A 19,472-nucleotide genomic window follows, 5' to 3' on the forward strand; every position below is an offset into this window, starting at 1 on the left:
GGTTGATAACTTCTCTGTTGATTTCCTCCCCAAGCTTGATTGTTGTTCCATCTTTGGTCACCTCGTGGCTAATCGTATCTTCTTTGATTTGATCCGTAATAGCCTCCCATGACTTTTGCTTCTTCATAATCTTCTTCTTGAAGTTGTGGGCACAAATCGGTTGGGTGTCCCACTTGAGTGCAAATACTGTAAGGGCGGGGTGTGGGCTGCACACCTTTGTCTTTAGCTAGCATCATTATCACTTTTGTAAGCTCGTACAATTGAGCTTCAATTTGAGGAGTTTGGACTTCCTTTATACCTCGGGGTGCATCCGTGTACCATTCTTCATCATGACTCGAATGCTTAGAGTCTTCAGCCATGTTCTTGATTAGGTTGCATATTTCAGTTGGAGTCTTGTCGGGAAATGACCCGCCACTTGAGGCATTAAGAAGCCTTCTTTCCATTGGATTCATGCCTTCAATGAAATATTGGAGGAGTTGGTATTCAGTGATTCCATGCTTTGCACAACAGGCACAAAGTTTCTTGAACCTCTCCCAATATGTGTGAAAGGCTTCTCTTTTATGCTGCTTGATTCCAATGATTTCCCTCCATAGGGATGAAGCTTTCATCTCCGGAAAATATTTGTCCAAAAACAATCGTGCAAGATCTACCCAAGTAGTAACCGTCCCCGGTGGGAGGTCATAGAGCCAGTCTTATGCTGCATCTTGCACCGTAAAGGGGAATGCCCTAAGCTTGATTTGATCCTCCGTGACATTGTGTGGTTTCATGCTCCCACACACAACATGGAACTCAGTTAGAAACTTGTGGGGATCTTCATTTTCCAGGCCTATAAAGTTTGGGAGTAAGTGGATGAGTCCGGACTTTAATTCAAGGTTTTTGGCATCTGGGTAGGTGATGCAAAGAGGTTGTTGAGTAACCTCTTGCCTCGCCCATTGGCGAAGGGTTTCCTCGGGTGGTGGATTTGGAGGTGGATTCCCTCCATGGTTAACTCCCATGGTATGAGTAGTGGTTAAAGTTTCTGTGGGCGTAGAGTTTGGGATGTTATGAGTAGGTGAAGAGGGTGGAGTAGTATTTATGGGTGAGGATGGTTGTGATGAGAGTGAGAGAGTATCTGTTTTGGATGAGGACACGCTTGAGAGGAGTATATCCTCCCAAATGATGATGACTGGAGGGGTAGATGATGAAGAAGTCCCGAAATCCGGTCGCCTCTTACAAAGCTTGGCTTGCTTCCTTAACCTCATTGCAGTCTTCTCTATCTCCGAGTCAATTGGCAATGGTGTACCTGTACGGAAATATCTAGGCATAAACAATTAGTAACACTGTGTCCCCGAGACACAGGACAATCAGTCTATACCTCTTTACGATATACTCCAAAAGAACACTACTATATTGCACTAAAGGGTAGTACAAGGCAAGCAGGGTCGATCTACAGAGACACGGGACAATCAGTCTATACCTCTTTGCGCAAGGTACTATGGTCACTAACGGTAAAGAGGGGGTTTTGAATGCAATGATTAAAACAAACATTTAAAAACACCAGTAATCAACTAAATGAGTGAATTAAATTTAGAATTTGTAAGGACTCCAACTCTATGTGTGACAACTTGGCAATGTGATTCAAAGATGATTAGATATTTGCTCAATTCTATCTAAGTTGGTACTTGAAAGTGTTAATAAGCTCTAAGACTTCTTATTCACCACATTAGTTAACCAAAACAAGCTCTTAGATTAACCCTAACCTTACTAACCTAATCTAAACAAGCTCTTAGAATTAGATTAAAAGGTTGCATTAACTTTATGTGAATGTTGCCAACAACACCCAATACTCCTCACAAGCTCGGGAGTGTAAGAGTGTGTGCATAAGATTTACACTAAATTCATTCAATGGAAACCAGTTTATTGTTTGTTACTTTGTCCAATTCACAAAACAATTACGGATTTTGCAATTAGATAACTTGAATGACCTAACCCTAATTCAAACGGCCAATAAGAATCACAATTAGATACAAACATTTGATTAAAGAAAAATCAAATAACTAGATAGAAATTAAAAGCAAACATCAAGTCATATGATTGAAATCACAACTCAAGAAGTCAAAACATAAAGTTGGAGAAACTAGGGTTCTAGCCACACATGACTAGAACAAGATTAACAAGTCTAGAAAGGAAATTAAAGGGCTAAAGTGCTTACAAAGATGAAATTAAAATGTTTCCAAATGATCTTCTTCAAGCTACAAACTAAAAACTTCTTCTAAGAGTCGTCCTTGGTCGCCTGGAGTGAATGAGAGTCTGTAGTCTCACTAAAAATCCCGAAATTCGATCATAAAAGAAAACTGCCCCAGGAAGTTATGCGACAGACACGGCCCCGTGTCAAATTGTGAAGGAATGACACGGCCCCGTGTCACTCAAAAAGTTGGAAAGTTTTCTAATCTGCAGCCAATGTACGTTGATAAATCATTTGACACAACCCGTGTCAACTCTTCTGTGACAAATTCTTGTTTTCTTCAATTTTGCTCCGAAAAATTCGTATCTTTGTTTCCGACCCTTTTTCACCATCCCGATTCATCTCCAACCTCCAGAACCACCTGAAATGGCATAAAAAGTGTTGAAATAAAGTGTGCCAAGTTTTGTCCCAAAACAAGTAAAATGCATGGATTATTACTAAATTGAAATGCAAAAGAGTGAATTAAACATGCTTCAATGGTGCATAAAATGCACCTAACAGTGGACAAACCCTAGCCCCATATTCCTTAAATAGGGGGATAAACCCGAGAATATTAGGGTTTCACACACAGCGGTCAACACGCTATGTTTCTCAGCCAAAACACGTGTCTTTTTATGAAACATCCCAAAAATACGGTCTAAAAATTTCGTTTTAAGTCATTAAAGAAAACCATAATTCATCAAACATCATAATAAAAATCATAAGTCATGTATCCTAAAACATCGTATCAAAAGTATTGTATCAAAATTACGTGTCAAAACATCAGAGTCAAAACATCCCAGGCTAAACGAATAGTGTGTGCACTGCAATCATCTCGAGCTCTTCCCCTTACTAGCGAAAGTACTTGAAACCAAACTGAAAACTGTAAGCACGGAGCTTAGTGATTCTCCCCAACTACCACATACCATACACATAATCACATAATCACATATAACATACTTTGGGCTCCGCCGGGCTATATCGGGCACTGCCCGACATCGGCTTGTCCGGTATCGGGCCCCAGCCGACATCAAATCACATATGGCATCGGGCCCCTCCCGACATCGAGCAAAGCTCGGCATACATATCAGCATATACACATAACATAAGTATAACCACTTAACTATAGACATATAAGCATTCCTCGAGCTCCGCCCGACATCTGACCGAGATCCAGAAACATATTGTCATTCCTCGGGAACCGCCCCGGCATCGAACCGTCGTCCGGAAACATACAAATACATACACATGCAAGAATCACAAAGACATCAAGCATACTAACATTCTTCGGGTACCGTCCCGAGATCGGATCGAAATCCGGAAAAACATATAAACCTACATCGGGCCCAGACCGACATCGAATCTTAATCCGGAACATACTAACATACATAAACGGGCCAGCCTTGGTGCCTTCGACCGGTTCCTACTGGAGGAAAATTCACCTCTTAGGCTGGCTGCTGAAATTTCGTGTGACGAATCTCTGATGGCTGCTCCAACAACTCCCCGACTATCATTATCACAATAATCATTTAGTCAAAAACTGATAATAAGGGTAAAATGACCATTTTACCCCTGGTCAAAGTCAACATTCTGGTTGACTCAACTCGCCAAGTTGAGCTATCAACTCGCTGAGTTCTATAACTCAAACATCCTGAAATCGCGATCCAACTCGCCGAGTCACCCCCCTGACTCGCCGAGTTCCCTGACTACTCATAGTCACGATAAAATGAGTCAACTCGTCGAGTCCCTTCACAGACTCGTCGAGTTCTACCTTAAACTGAATCGGGACATAATGACTTAACTCGTCGAGTCCTTATTTGGACTCGCCGAGTTCCTCAATCTGTTTTGGCCATCTTAAGTGATTAAGCCCCTAATCTTCAGATCCAAGCTTCTTGTTTCTCCTATACACTGAATATGTCCTTTTAGGGGTAAAGTTTCCAAATTTACCCATTAATAGCCCTCCTTTATGGGTTTAGCTCAAACCCTAGTTCTCTAGGACATAGATCTTGGTACAAAAGCCATAATACTCCAAACCAAATCATACTAACATAGATCTAGGCCTTAGACATCATTTGGACACGTAAAGCTCCTAACTTTCCTTCCATGCATGGCTTTTTGGGGCTTAAAAAGCTAAAGTAACACCTTAAAGTTTGCATGCGGCTTCCATGGTCATAAAGTTTGCACCTTTATGCGATGAAACCCCTTCTAGACCCCAGATCTAAAAGATTGGTCACTTGGGACGTCCATTTTCCAAGGACCAAGTTTCTTGAACCAAAAACCCCATAAAGTGACAAAGCAGAGATCTAACAAGCTACTAAGCAAGGTTGAGACTTGCTTACCAGAAAATGAAGAGGATGAGAAGTTGTTTCTGGATCTACTAGCTTCCTTCTAAATCTCCAAGCTTCTTCTCTTCTTCACAAGCTTCAAATACACAAAGATCACTCAAAATGGCTCATAAACTCACAAAAGGCTCTAGGGTTTCGTAGATTAGGGTTTGGGACTTGGAGGTTGGAAATAAGGCCATAAGGTGGGGACTAAGATGCTTAAATATGGTGCAAAAGCCCGAAATTAGGGTTTCATCATGACAACCCTACTCGTCGAGTCGAGGCTTCTCAACTCGTCGAGTAGGCGACTTAAATCCCACGTCCAATCTCGTTTCTACTCGACAAGTCTGGGGCTCCCAACTTGTCACACCCCCAAACCGGAACTGCGGAAACGTTCGGGGGCGGAGGACATCATGTATAGTATCACAACAATTGAATAATAGTAATCAAAGCAACAACAACCATTGTATTAATAGTATAGTGTTTACATTATATTTGAATCATACACGATTGACTCCAAAAGTAAATAACAAGTAAAGACTCGAACTACTATGCTCCATCTTCTTGAACCCGGTGCGTGTACCTGTCTACTAATGTCCTGAGAATACAAGTAGGTTTTGAAAGAGTATCAGCATAAAGCTGGTGAATTCATAAGCTTTTTGTTTTAGAAAACTGTTCTTTGTCCTTTCGAAAAGTACGTTATGTTTCTTAAGAAAACCTTATATTTTCTAATGTAATGAATGTTAAGTAAAAATGATTCTTACTAGTTCCTCCTGCGAGTACTTAGTGTATACAAATCATATACAATCCAGATCGAACAAACAATCGATTGTGTGGTTCTGCCCCAAGCCCACAACCAAACAAGGAATAGGAACTGAGGCGGAGGCCACACATTCCACTGGTTATCGGATCCTTATGTACATAATCCTGAAGTATTCACTAGATACTTACAAAGTTAACTGTATTGGTCCTTTGATATCTGTTGAAAGTGTTCCTCAAGAAAATCCATTATTTTCTTATTGAATGCATGACTAACCAATTCTACTTATAACTACTTAGATCATACTAGCTATGTATAAACCAATATCGAACAGACGATTGATTGTGTGGATCTGCCCTAAGTCCACAACCAAACAAGGAACAGGAAATGAGGCGGAAACCACACATTCCATGGTTTGTCGGATATTCTTCACGCATAGCCTGGATGCATAAACTAAGGAATTACATAATTATTAGTAAATGTTCATTAGTGAAATGAATGACCGTTTGTTTGTAGAGTACTAATGTTTACCCTGGAAAATCCTATATTTTCCCTAAGTGTAAGTTATTGAATTATCTGTTCCAAACCAAATAGTATAAGCATCTACCATACTTATGTTGTTAAGAATTGTTCTGTTTGAAAACCAATATGAATACCTTTGTATGAATACCCTTGTATGAAACCCTTTGTATGAATACCGTAGTGTGAATACCATAGTGTGAATACCGTAGTGTGAATACCGTAGTGTGAAGACCGTAGTGTGAATACCGTAGTGTGAATACTCTCCTATGATCACTTAGTACATACGAGTTATAGAAATCTGGATCGAACAGACAGTCGATTGGGTGATTCCGCCCTAAGCCCACAACCAAACAAGGAACAGGAAATGAGGCGGAGATCACACATCCCACTGAAAGTTGGATGTTAATTTCATATTACCCTAGTGTATATACTAAGTTATCACATAATTACTAACCTTAGTGACTGTTTGTTAGGTGTATTATTATGTGAACGAGTCGTTGTTTCACCTATGGATTCTTATAACCATACTATGGACGATCAACATTACGACGTACTCGGACGTACGTCGTGAAAAATGACGTTTGTCACCCTAGGTTGACTGTAGCTAATAGTCAGGGTGCGGGATTGTCACTCCCGTATAGATCTATACACAAACTCACGCTCTCCCTTTCAGGAGACTCTAGTTACAAGGCGTCTCACACTGTTGGCTCTCTCAACGAATTCACGAATAATACTATGAAAACCCTTTTTGTTATGAATCCTTATAAAATAATATCTTTTATTTCATAATTTATAAGTTTGTTTCCTCTGTTCTGAAAACTGTGTTTGTAATGTTTGTATTTTAACATGTTTTGGAAAACTGATTTCAAGTCTAGTAGTGACGATGTTTACCATGTATGCAAGTTCTATGTTCAATGTATACTAATGATAGGAAAATATAATAAACCAAATTATATTTTTAAACACAAGATTACTTGTGCTTTTACTTGTATCCTCCCCCTGAAAACATTGAAAACTTTGGAAAATATAGGGGTATGAACTCACCGTTAATTGTGTGCAAGCGTCGAATCAATGAACTGGAAACGAAGACCCTCGAGTTGTTGTACGTGGCACTTAATGGAATCCTAATAACAATTAAATACATATATGTATCTAAATTAGTGATTTCATTAAATAAAGTGTTGGAAAACACTTGCTTTCGGTTAAGGAATGTTACCGGGACTTGAGTGAATCAAGGAAAGCGGGTTTTCAGCCTAATGTACCACTTAAGGAGTGTGTACGGCCATGAAAAGGAGTGTACGGCCGTGAACCGTGTACGGCCGTAGACTGCCTTGAAGGGTGTACGGTCTTTGAAGGTGTACAACCGTGAATGAGTGTATGGTCAACGAAGCTTGAAGGTATACGACAGTACACTCAAGAACAAGAGTGCTGGAATCGATGAATACGTGTCCTAGATGCTCCAAAATGAACCCCCAATGGTGTTTTTCGATGTTTTACGGAAGAATAAAGGTGCTTTAAGAGTGTACGGTCGAGATTCTAGAGAGAGAAGTAGAGGGTGTTCGGCCAGAAAAGTGTAAATGAGGGGTAGGGTCTCTGTGACATCCCCAATTTCACGGCCAGAAAAGACCGATTTGTTTATGCTTTGTTTTATAAATCAGAGTAATCGTTTAAAGAAAATAGTTGCGGAATTTGTTCCCAAAATAAGACATGATAATAACTTATCAAAACATTTCTCAAAGAGAATGTATTTTTATTTAATAATAAAACCTCGGGATGTCATGTTCCGATACAGACACATAAGCATAAACATATCATACATTCATTTACACTAGTGATTTACATCTCTTATAATCTCTCAGTGAAATGGGTCTTCGCATCGATACCTGTGATACAAAGAAAACTGAGTGGGTCAGGCTTGGGAGCCTGGTGAGCATATATGGTTTTCAACCCATAATAATATATTTATTATATTTAATCATCAAACAATCAACCCAATTACCCATCCCCATTATCTTCTTTATTTCTTAAGGTTTTATCCTAATAATCAACTATCCTTCATTCATTCATTCCTAAGGATTTACCTAAGGAATTGGCACGAAGTCCATTGCTGCCAAAGTTTATCTATTAGGTACTAAGTCCATAGTTACCAACATTTATCTCTCAGGTACTAAATCCATAGCTATCAGGCGCTAACTCCATAGTCACCAAGGTTCACTTAACAGTAGGCGCTAACTCCATAGTCACCAAGGTTAATACAATAGGCGCTAACTCCATAGTCACCAAGGTTTACTTAACAGTAGGCGCTAACACCATAGTCACCAAGGTTTATACAATAGGCGCTAACTCCATAGTCACCAGGGTTTATCTAATAGGCGCTAACTCCATAGTCACCAAGGTTTATACAACAGTAGGCGCTAACTCCATAGTCGCCGAGGTTTATCTCGTTTATTGACAGTATTGGTTCCGAGACATCCTCTAGCAATACATATCAATGGGTTTTTAGAGTACACCGGTGAACACATCGTTCACAACACCTACAAGTTGCGAGCTTGCTAGTGTTCCACAGGACTGTCTAGAATAGTCCGTGGTTGTCATCCCTACTCTGCTGAATGACGGGGGCCATCGTTTGGGTAAAGGTTTCACTCATTTATCACCTGTCACCATCATCTCATGATCTATATCATCTTTCGTCTCATCCCCAAACTAATCTTTCCTCACACACCAACTATTTCATCTACCCATGTTCTACCCAACATATTTGTAGATATAAATCACATATATAGTTTAAATCATTTAAAAAAAACATGTATAAAACATTCATTGAACAACCATCTCAAGTAAACAAACAACGTATAAACACATAGCACGTATTTCATAGCAAATACTTCATATCTATGCGGTAGAAGAAAGTAACTACACACTCACACAAAACATATACTTAATACATTCAAACAATACTTGTATTAAAATCGTGTTTGTGAAAGGGACTATATACTCACTTGATCAGAAGATGATCGGGCAGCACTACGGCTCTAAGAGTAGTAGCTCTTCGGTGAAACTAGAAGATCTTCACACACCGGGCTTCTCGCAGGCAGAGCTTCCGCTCGGAAACTCTTTTCTTCTCAGGATCTTTGGGCTTCGGGACTTGCTTCGGGTCTCGGGATGATACCGGGGCTTCGGGGGGTTAAAAGAGGGCTTAGAGAGAGTATCGGGAGTGAGAGAGATGAGAATGAGCAACCAAAATCGGCTGACCCTTGATTTCTATTTATAGGGCAAATTTCTCATTTTCCACGTCGTGGGCACTTCTTCCACGTCGTGGGCTTGGTCGTCATTGCATGCGTCATCGTCCACTTGCTCTGTCAGGCTCCAGAAGGCGTCAGAAGCCATGCCACGTTGTGGGCACTGTTTCCACGTCGTGGTCTCTCACAGTTTTGGGGTTTCGTGCCCCGAACTTCATAAATTCATAACTTTCGCATACGAACTCCGTTTTCGACGTTCTTTATATCGACACGTAGGTAAAAACAAGATCTAAAACTTTCATTTAGACTCCGTCGGCTAATTTTGACTTTATTTTTATTATATTATTTTTATATTATTTTTAGTAGGCCGGGACAGGAAAACTCCGTTATAAACTCATAACTCCTTCGTCTGACGTCTGTTTTCGTCTGTCTTTCCGTCGATGCACTACTATCGATGAGATCTTCAATTCTCATTTAGATTGTTTCGGCTAAATATCGCTCGATCTCATATTCGAACTTCGGGTTGTACACTGCTAAGCCGAAACTTCGAAAAATCATAACTTCCTCATACGAAGTCAGATTTGGGCGTTCTTTTTATGCACGCTCTCGGTTTAACGTATTCTATGACTTTCATTTAGATTGCTAAGGCCAAACATCGCTCTAACGTAAATTCACTATTTACGTCGCGCTGTGTCGTGTCGGTTCTGTCGCGAAACTTCGACAGATCATAACTTCTTCTTTATAACTCGGATTTCGGCGTTCTTTATATGTACAAAATCCTTGTAACATATACTAGAACTTAGTTAAGATTAATCCTTCTAAATAATCTTCCATCAAAAAGTCATTTTTGATGCTTATCGTCTCTAAATTGACTAGCCCGGATCTACGGGCGTTACAATTATCTCCCCCTTAGGATGATTACGTCCCGGAATCATCAACGAAGATAGGACTTGTATAATGATTCCATACGTTATCTTTTCATCCTAGGTAATAATCGTAACTTCTATGTTTCTTCGAATGAGTATCTAACTCTTGGACTTCTTGACCGCAGGCGATGCTCAATCTTGCACCTGGCCTTCGTACTATGTTGGACTTTCAATCGTAACCTACGAGTTACAAAATAAATCCTTTTTGAGGACTCCTTCTTCTTCTTAGGATAAGTACTTTCCTTTATCTATTGTAACAGATCGATGGGTCATGTTCTAATGACCTCTCATCGTATGATGCAACGCCTAGACTCAAGTCTCTTAGAGTCAAATTCCATAATGGAATATACCTTCCTTCATATTCTAATGTGATATAATCACATTTTTGCATGTAGCATTTCTAGCTACTAACTTCGTTAACAACGAGCGCGTTACCAATGACCGCATTGATTTCAATCTTCTGACTTTAGTCAGATGTTACATCGAACTTGGTTCCATGAACCACGTAACAAACTCATCGTAGTCGGACTCAATTTGATATTACCACTAGGGTCAAAATATCAATTACCTCATTAGTCATTACCGAAACGATGGTAACGACATACTTGAATAAAACGAGACCAATTACTATCTTCTTGGTAACCTTGTGACTTTCCCTGATCCAAGCGTGAGTCATGTGCTTCCAGTAGTATAGATCTCTACTACTATTCACACCTACTCATACTCGTCCCAAGTATTGTCTCGCAGTCCCCAAGTCCTAAAATCACAAAACAATTTAACACATACGAATGTGTCCAATTAATCATAAAATTTTCCTAGACTCTGCTAGGACTTCTTCCATGCGTATCTTCAATCATCAATTCTACTTCAACTCGGTTGGTGATGGAAATTCCAGAAGATGGGACAACTTCAAGAATTACGTCAATCGTTCCACCATCCTGCCAATCGAAGGTGTACTTCAGACGTACCGTACTCCCCTAATCGTTCCGTTATTTTAGCAGACATATTCTAAAGGCAAGATACCACTCTTTCGATATCTTCCGATAGGTGTCATTCACTATCATAAGCCTTTCATTTCCTCCATTTACTCAATTCTCTACGAGTCTTCACCATAACGTTTTGTACACCCAAGCAGACGTTCGGTGTACCGGGCGAGAATTTAAGATAAGAAAGCTTTATTTATGATAGACGTATAAATCTCCTTATCACTCCGAAACGTTTACATGCTAGTTCTAATACCGTATTCGTAAGCTTAGAATCCTAAACACATAAGGTTTCTAGATCTGGTCGGAAACAGACCATAGATCCGAACAAATAATATCATATATGGCAAACATATAACATTTAGCACATAAAAGCATTTTAGGCAATTTTCCTAAAATAAACTAGTGCTTGCGTCAATTTAGGTGTACTACCTAACATATTTTAGACACACTCCTCACAATCATTACTTAGCATTCTAAGTTTAAGTCTAGAAATTTCCTACAAATTCCTAGTTCGCTTAAACTAATGCTCTGATACCAACTGTGACATCCCCAATTTCACGGCCAGAAAAGACCGATTTGTTTATGCTTTGTTTTATAAATCAGAGTAATCGTTTAAAGAAAACGGTTGCGGAATTTGTTCCCAAAATAAGATATGATAATAACTTATCAAAACATTTCTCAAAGAGAATGTATTTTTATTTAATAATAAAACCTCGGGATGTCATGTTCCGATACAGACACATAAGCATAAACATATCATACATTCATTTACACTAGTGATTTACATCTTTTATAATCTCTCAGTGAAATGGGTCTTCGCATCGATACCTGTGATACAAAGAAAACTGAGTGGGTCAGGCTTGGGAGCCTGGTGAGCATATAGGGTTTTCAACCCACAATAATATATTTATTATATTTAATCATCAAACAATCAACCCAATTACCCATCCCCATTATCTTCTTTATTTCTTAAGGTTTTATCCTAATAATCAACTATCCTTCATTCATTCATTCCTAAGGATTTACCTAAGGAATTGGCACGAAGTCCATTGCTGCCAAAGTTTATCTATCAAGTACTAAGTCCATAATTACCAACATTTATCTCTCAGGTACTAAATCCATAGCTATCAGGCGCTAACTCCATAGTCACCAAGGTTCACTTAACAGTAGGCGCTAACTCCATAGTCACCAAGGTTTATACAATAGGCACTAACTCCATAGTCACCAAGGTTTACTTAACAGTAGGCGCTAACTCCATAGTCACCAAGGTTTATACAATAGGCTCTAACTCCATAGTCACCAAGGTTTATACAATAGGCTCTAACTCCATAGTCACCAGGGTTTATCTAATAGGCGCTAACTCCATAGTCACCAAGGTTTATACAACAGTAGGCGCTAACTCCATAGTCGCCGGGGTTTATCTCGTTTATTGACAGTATTGGTTCCTAGACATCCTCTAGCAATACATATCAATGGGTTTTTAGAGTACACCGGTGAACACATCGTTCACAACACCTACAAGTTGCGAGCTTGCTAGTGTTCCACAGGACTGTCTAGAATAGTCCGTGGTTGTCATCCCTACTCTGCTGAATGACGGGGGCCATCGTTTGGGTAAAGGTTTCACTCATTTATCACCTGTCACCCTCATCTCATGATCTATATCATCTTTCGTCTCATCCCCAAACTAATCTTTCCTCATACACCAACTATTTCATCTACCCATGTTCTACCCAACATATTTGTAGATATAAATCACATATATAGTTTAAATCATTTTAAAAAAACATGTATAAAACATTCATTGAACAACCATCTCAAGTAAACAAACAACGTATAAACACATAGCACGTATTTCATAGCAAATACTTCATATCTATGCGGTAGAAGAAAGTAACTACACACTCACACAAAACATATACTTAATACATTCAAACAATACTTGTATTAAAATCGTGTTTGTGAAAGGGACTATATACTCACTTGATCAGAAGATGATCGGGCAGCACTACGGCTCTAAGAGTAGTAGCTCTTCGGTGAAACTAGAAGATCTTCACACACCGGGCTTCTCGCAGGCAGAGCTTCCGCTCGGAAACTCTTTTCTTCTCGGGATCTTCGGGCTTCGGGACTTGCTTCGGGTCTCGGGATGATACCGGGGCTTCGGGGGGTTAAAAGAGGGCTTAGAGAGAGTATCGGGAGTGAGAGAGATGAGAAGGAGCAACCAAAATCGGCTGACCCTTGATTTCTATTTATAGGGCAAATTTCTCATTTTCCACGTCGTGGGCACTTCTTCCACGTCGTGGGCTTGGTCGTCATTGCATGCGTCATCGTCTACTTGCTCTGTCAGGCTCCAGAAGGCGTCAGAAGCCATGCCACATCGTGGGCATTGTTTCCACGTCGTGGTCTCTGACGGTTTTGGGGTTTCGCGCCCCGAACTTCAGAAATTCATAACTTTCGCATACGAACTCTGTTTTCGACGTTCTTTATATCGAGGCGTAGGTAAAAAAAGATCTACAACTTTCATTTAGACTCCGTCGGATAATTTTGACTTTATTTTTATTATATTATTTTTATATTATTTTTAGTAGGCCGGGACAGGAAAACTCCGTTATAAACTCATAACTCCTTCGTCTGACGTCCGTTTTCGTCTGTCTTTCCGTCGATGCACTACTATCGATGAGATCTTCAATTCTCATTTAGATTGTTTCGGCTAAATATCGCTCGATCTCATATTCGAACTTCGGGCTGTCCACTACTAAGCCGAAACTTCGAAAAATCATAACTTCCTCATACGAAGTCAGATTTGGGCGTTCTTTTTATGCACGCTCTCGGTTTAACGTATTCTATGACTTTCATTTAGATTGCTAAGTCCAAACATCGCTCTAACATAAATTCACTATTTACGTCGCGCTGTGTCGTGCCGGTTCTGTCGCGAAACTTCGACAGATCATAACTTCTTCGTTATAACTCGGATTTCGGCGTTCTTTATATGTACAAAATCCTTGTAACATATACTAGAACTTAGTTAAGGTTAATCCTTCTAAATAATCTTCCATCAAAAAGTCATTTTTGATGCTTATCGTCTCTAAATTGACTAGCCCGGATCTACGGGCGTTACAGTCTCGTATTTATAGGGGTTTTTGTGGTTGGTGGTGGGGTCCACCCGACATTGGCCGTAAACGAGTGTACGACCATACACGGGTGTACGGCCGTGAACCCAAGTCCGGCCGTGAATGTTGTTTTGATTGACGGAAAACTCGAAATTTTGTATAGTTTTGGTCCCGACTCATATATGAAGCTCAATTATATAACAAAATGACTTTCCAAATCCAAGGAATTCGACGAGACTCAATAAAAATCCAAAATTTTGTTAATGGAATTTGGATAACAGAAATGGAAAAGGGTTCGGGTTGTCACACAACTTGTCGAGTAGCTCTTCAAAAATGAATAAATTATAATTAAATGTGTACCATGAATCGGGCGTTACATTTAATGTCTAGACACGTCTTGTTGGTGCCTCCAACACGTCGTGTCTAAACCCCAAGATTACAACCACTAGACCAATTATCATGACATGAAAGAGTTAGAAGTATCTGAACATTGGGGTGTTACAGTGTACCTGGAGTACGCTATGCATACTAGGCATTCATGGAGTACGTTGGGCGAACCTGGAGTACGTTGGGCGTACTTAATCAGTGCCCAAACCCTATTTTTGTGGTTTGAGCCCTATTTATGCTCCTTAACTTCTTCAAACCCATTCCATTCTTAGCCTCCACCTCTCCAACACCCTCCCTTGAAACCCTAACCTTATTTTGAGCCTTGTGAGCAAAAAAAAAGGTGTTTTTAAGTGCTTTGGAGTGGTCGTGGTGCATCTTGGAGAAGAAGGGGCTCATTTGAGTAGTGTTGGTTACATTGGAGCTTGTAGATCCAGACTTTGTTCACCTTGATCTTTCTTCTAGAGGTATAAAGTTTGAATCTTGATGATGCATTTGATAGATCTAGCTCCTCTTGGGTGTTATGAGCTTTTGGGCACTTTAGTGCATAAAGTTTAGATCTTGAAAGTTTGTGACCTTGTTATGGATAAATTTGGAAACTATATCCATCTAAACATCATATTAATTCAGACCTAAAAGCTTGAGACTTGGGCTTAATCGATTAAGTTGGAAAAGATGCACTTTTGGTCCCTTTGAGACTTGAAGACTAGATCTTGGTTGGTTGGACCATTCTAATGGATAAAGTTGGAAACTTTATCTATTATGAAGTTATTAGGAACCATAAAAATATCATCTTTATGGGTTTTGATGAATCATGCTTAAGTTGATGTTCATATTATGGATTTAGATGGATAAAATCGGGTTTTGGGTCCCATTAAGACATGCAAAAGCATAGAGTTGGCAACTTTATGGCTTACTATGTTTTAAGGAGCCTAGATATGAATTTGGACGTTATGTCTTAACCTTTTAAGACCTCAAAAATGGAAGTTGGTCAACTGGGGCGTACGCCTATGTACGTTGCGCGTACGTGCCGAAGGTCCCGATGCTGCGAGGGTTTTGAGTACGTCGGCGCACTCCGAGGGTACGCTAAGCGTACTCACTGGAGGGAAGACTTAAGCTAATTTCGGGCTACTTTGGGAATTAGAGACTTTGGGTCCTTGTTGGGCCGTAAGTTTTTATATGGTGGGCTTTTAGACTTGGAATCATTTTGACATGGCATATCTTTTAGGCCTTGGGACTCATTGTATGTGGGCCTTGGTAGGTTAGGCCCAATTAGGCAAGGATTAAGTATCTTTTTCCTTTAAAGATAGGATTTAGGGTTTGGACCCTCGTGGTGGGCTATTGACCTAATTTCTAATTAGGGTTTATTTTAGTTGTGATTTAGAGTGAGAGGATTTTGCGAGTCAGCAGCTCGAGTGTGATTTGATACCTTTAGTCTGAGGTGAGTTTCATTCACTGTATATGTGGGTCGAAGCACCAATGTCGGCCCACTAGTTTATGATGTAGTGTGGTGATTGTCTTTATGACAACTGTCAGTTATGCCTGTATTTTCTTGATGACCCTGCGATTCTTTTGTTATGATATTATGTGGTAGTGGTAGGGGTGAAATAGACCCGATACAGGTTAAAATAGACCGAAGGGGATTGTAAGCACCCAAATATGCTTTATTGTATCCGGTTGAAATAGACTGAAGGGGATTGCAAGCACCCATATATGCTTGATTGTATCCAGTTGAAATAGACCGAAGGGGATTGCAAACACCCATATATGCTTGACTGTATCCGGTTGAAATAGACCGAAAGGGATTGCAAGCACCAAAATATGTTTGACTGTGGTATGGGTATTTTGGGGGAACCCACTAAGCTTTGTGCTTACAGTTTTTAATTTATGTTTCAAGTACTTCCAGCTCGAAAGGGAACGACCCGTCTGATCGCACTGCACCTACCTATGTTTTCCGTATCATGTGATTTTGGGATTTTGTACTTTTATAATATTTTATTATGATATACTCTCGACTGTTTTGTTATGATTATCGTATGATTGGAATGAATTTAAAAATGAAAATTTTATCTGAATTTTTGGGATGTTACAGTACTATCTTAAATCTTGTTGAATATTGGTGAAGTTTGGTTAGCGAGTCAGGTTATCAACTATACTAAAGATCACATGTAATTTAAAATACTAGTCGACGTCTTATGATTATTCTAGAGATTTTTCATATTATGAAAACAAACTATAAATATATGGTTAATAATAATATTATCTAATACATCTTTCGTAATACTAAACAATTATCTATAAATTGATGATTCGCCTTATTATGCAAATCGTTTTTATCAACTTTATTGATCAAAATGCATGCTCTACGAAAGATGTTGCAACGAGAAGATCAATGTTAATTTCAATAATAGATATATGTATTAGATATAATATATGTTTGTTTGCGGTTGACTTTCATCTTTGCAAGTTTCTAACTCCCTTTTAGTTCGTGCTTCAGACTTGAATTGAAATTTATAAACCCTTGTTTTCTGTTATTAATTATTATTTTCTATTTTCCTTACTTGTTTGTTCTAAATCTCTCATTTTTTTCATCATTCATCAGACATGATTTATTAGTTTAATCTCAAACACAATATCTCAAAACTCATAAACAATTATGTCTACGAGTTGGGACATGTTGTTTATGAGTTTTGACATATTGTTTATAATTTTGTTTACAAATTTTGACATATTTTGTTGACGAATTTGTTTATGAGTTTGGAGATAATTTTAATTCCAACGATGAAACCCAACTAATGGTTAAGATGTTAAATTCCACAAATGGGTCAGAGTTCATACCGAGACACCATCAAAATATTATTAGTGTTCCGCGACTGACTTCCGTAAAATGGGTTAACGTGATCTACTAAAATGATATGGACTTAGTAGCATTCATTGGTTCAAATCCAGTGGATTCCGATCGAAACGAACCAATCCAATCATCCATTGAATATTGGATTTTGTCAACCGATAAAATCCAATTTAGTATAAAAACCGAACCGAACCAATCCAATTGGATGTTGGATTGGATCAGTTTTTTTCATTTGATATTTTGATTGGTTTAATCCATTGGTTATTCATTATCTAACCAATTCTAATCTATTTCAATCAAATAACCAAATATAACTATGATAACTAAAAATAAAACCGCACATAATTACGGTAAATAAGACTAACAAAGCAACATTACTTCAAGTCTTCAACTTGATTTTTTGTAACATCCCAAAAACAATTGTAAAATTTTTCATTTTCAAAAACTCAAAAATACAACAAATTGTGTCAAATCAACCATAGTATAAAATGTTCTCAATCATCAGAGTAAAATCAAATGTCACTGCTAAATAAAATCAAGGGGATGTTGTGCGATCACGTTGGGCCCTTCCCTTTCAAACTAGAAGTACCTAAAAATGTTAAACCACAAAACCGTAAGCACAAATCAGTGGGCCCAAAATACCACATACCATACTAACCATTGGGCCCAATCATAGGGTATGTTTCAACCCAATACACATCAATGGGCCCAGCCCTAGGGTACGTATATTTCAACCCAATACACATCAGTGGACCCAACCCTGGGGTATATTTCAACCCATGTATACAATAGCGGACCCAGCCCTGGGATGTATTTCAACCCAAACATACATGCAAGAGTCACCAAGACAGCTAGCATCATATATAACACAATCCAGTGGGTCGACATTGGTGCCTTGAACCCACAAGTATAGTGAGAAGACTCACCTTGCTAATGAAGTCAAAAGTCAACGGCTCGTAGAATAGGAGACAGGTGCTAAACGCCACCTATATCACCACACACGATAAATACTTAGGCCATCTTTATAAAACTAGAAATTTGACTAAAAGTCAACGAGTCAAAAGTCAACCCTCAACGTCAACGGACAAAGCTAAGGTCAAAATTATCAACAACAATCCTCCATGTCGTGGGCACAAAATGGCAAGACAGTCGATGATTCCCCAGTCGCCACGCCGTGGGGACTGGTCTGAACAGTCTCATACGAGCTTAATCCATTTTCTTTCAATTTCAAGAGCTCCAAAGCTCATATCTGATCCTTTCCAAAGTCTTAATGAATTAAGTTTCCAACTTTATCCCTTAAGACATCCCTTTAAGTCTAGATCTAAATTTTAAGGTCCAAAAAAGGCAACTTAGTGCATGGGACTAGACCATTAAGCACTTAATCCATGAAATCTTCAATCCAAAACTTCCAGAAGCACTTTAAGGATCCTCCTGAACCCTAAAAATGTAAACTTTATGGACATACATACCCCATGCATGTCCTTTCCCATACTTACATCAAAGATGCAATAAAACCTAAACTTCAAGCAAAGTCTCCAAATCACCACCATTTCCTAGATCTGTGAGATATAATGCTCTTATGACATAGAGAAACCATAAAGTTGCAAACTTTATTTCTTCAACCCACTCAAACCACCTCAAAGGGACCATAATATGCCATAAACCCTAGATCTATGAGTAAATACAATAAAAGATGGAAACTTGAAGACTTACAAAGGGTCTAGAAGATGCACACAAGTGAATGCGAGGTTTGCTTGTTGAATTAATGCACTAAGTCTTCTTCTTCTTCCTTCAAAACCACCAAAACTTGCAAAAATGAGCACAAAAGCTTCCAAAAGAATTAGGGTTTGCAAATGACGTTTGAGGGTGATGGAGGATGAGAGTGGAGGAAATCCTAGCCTTAACTTCCTTTAAATAGGGCTTAAATTCCGGAGATTAGGATTTGACCCAAAATGGTCGTCATGTCGTGGCCACTTAATGTCATGGTGTGGCACCCAATTAAAATATGCGAATATAAATCAATTGGCCATGTCGTAGCAATCTAAATTTTCATATATAAATAAAATTCATATTTCGGGATCCGGATGTTATATTTTTATTGAATAATTAATAACATTAATAGGATTTAGATAATAATAATATTGGATATTTATTGGATTAAAATTGAATA

The sequence above is a fragment of the Lactuca virosa genome, chromosome 4 (assembly GCF_052849685.1).
Source record: "Lactuca virosa cultivar CGN04683 chromosome 4, Lactuca_virosa_CGN04683_v6, whole genome shotgun sequence".
NCBI lineage: Eukaryota > Viridiplantae > Streptophyta > Magnoliopsida > Asterales > Asteraceae > Lactuca > Lactuca virosa.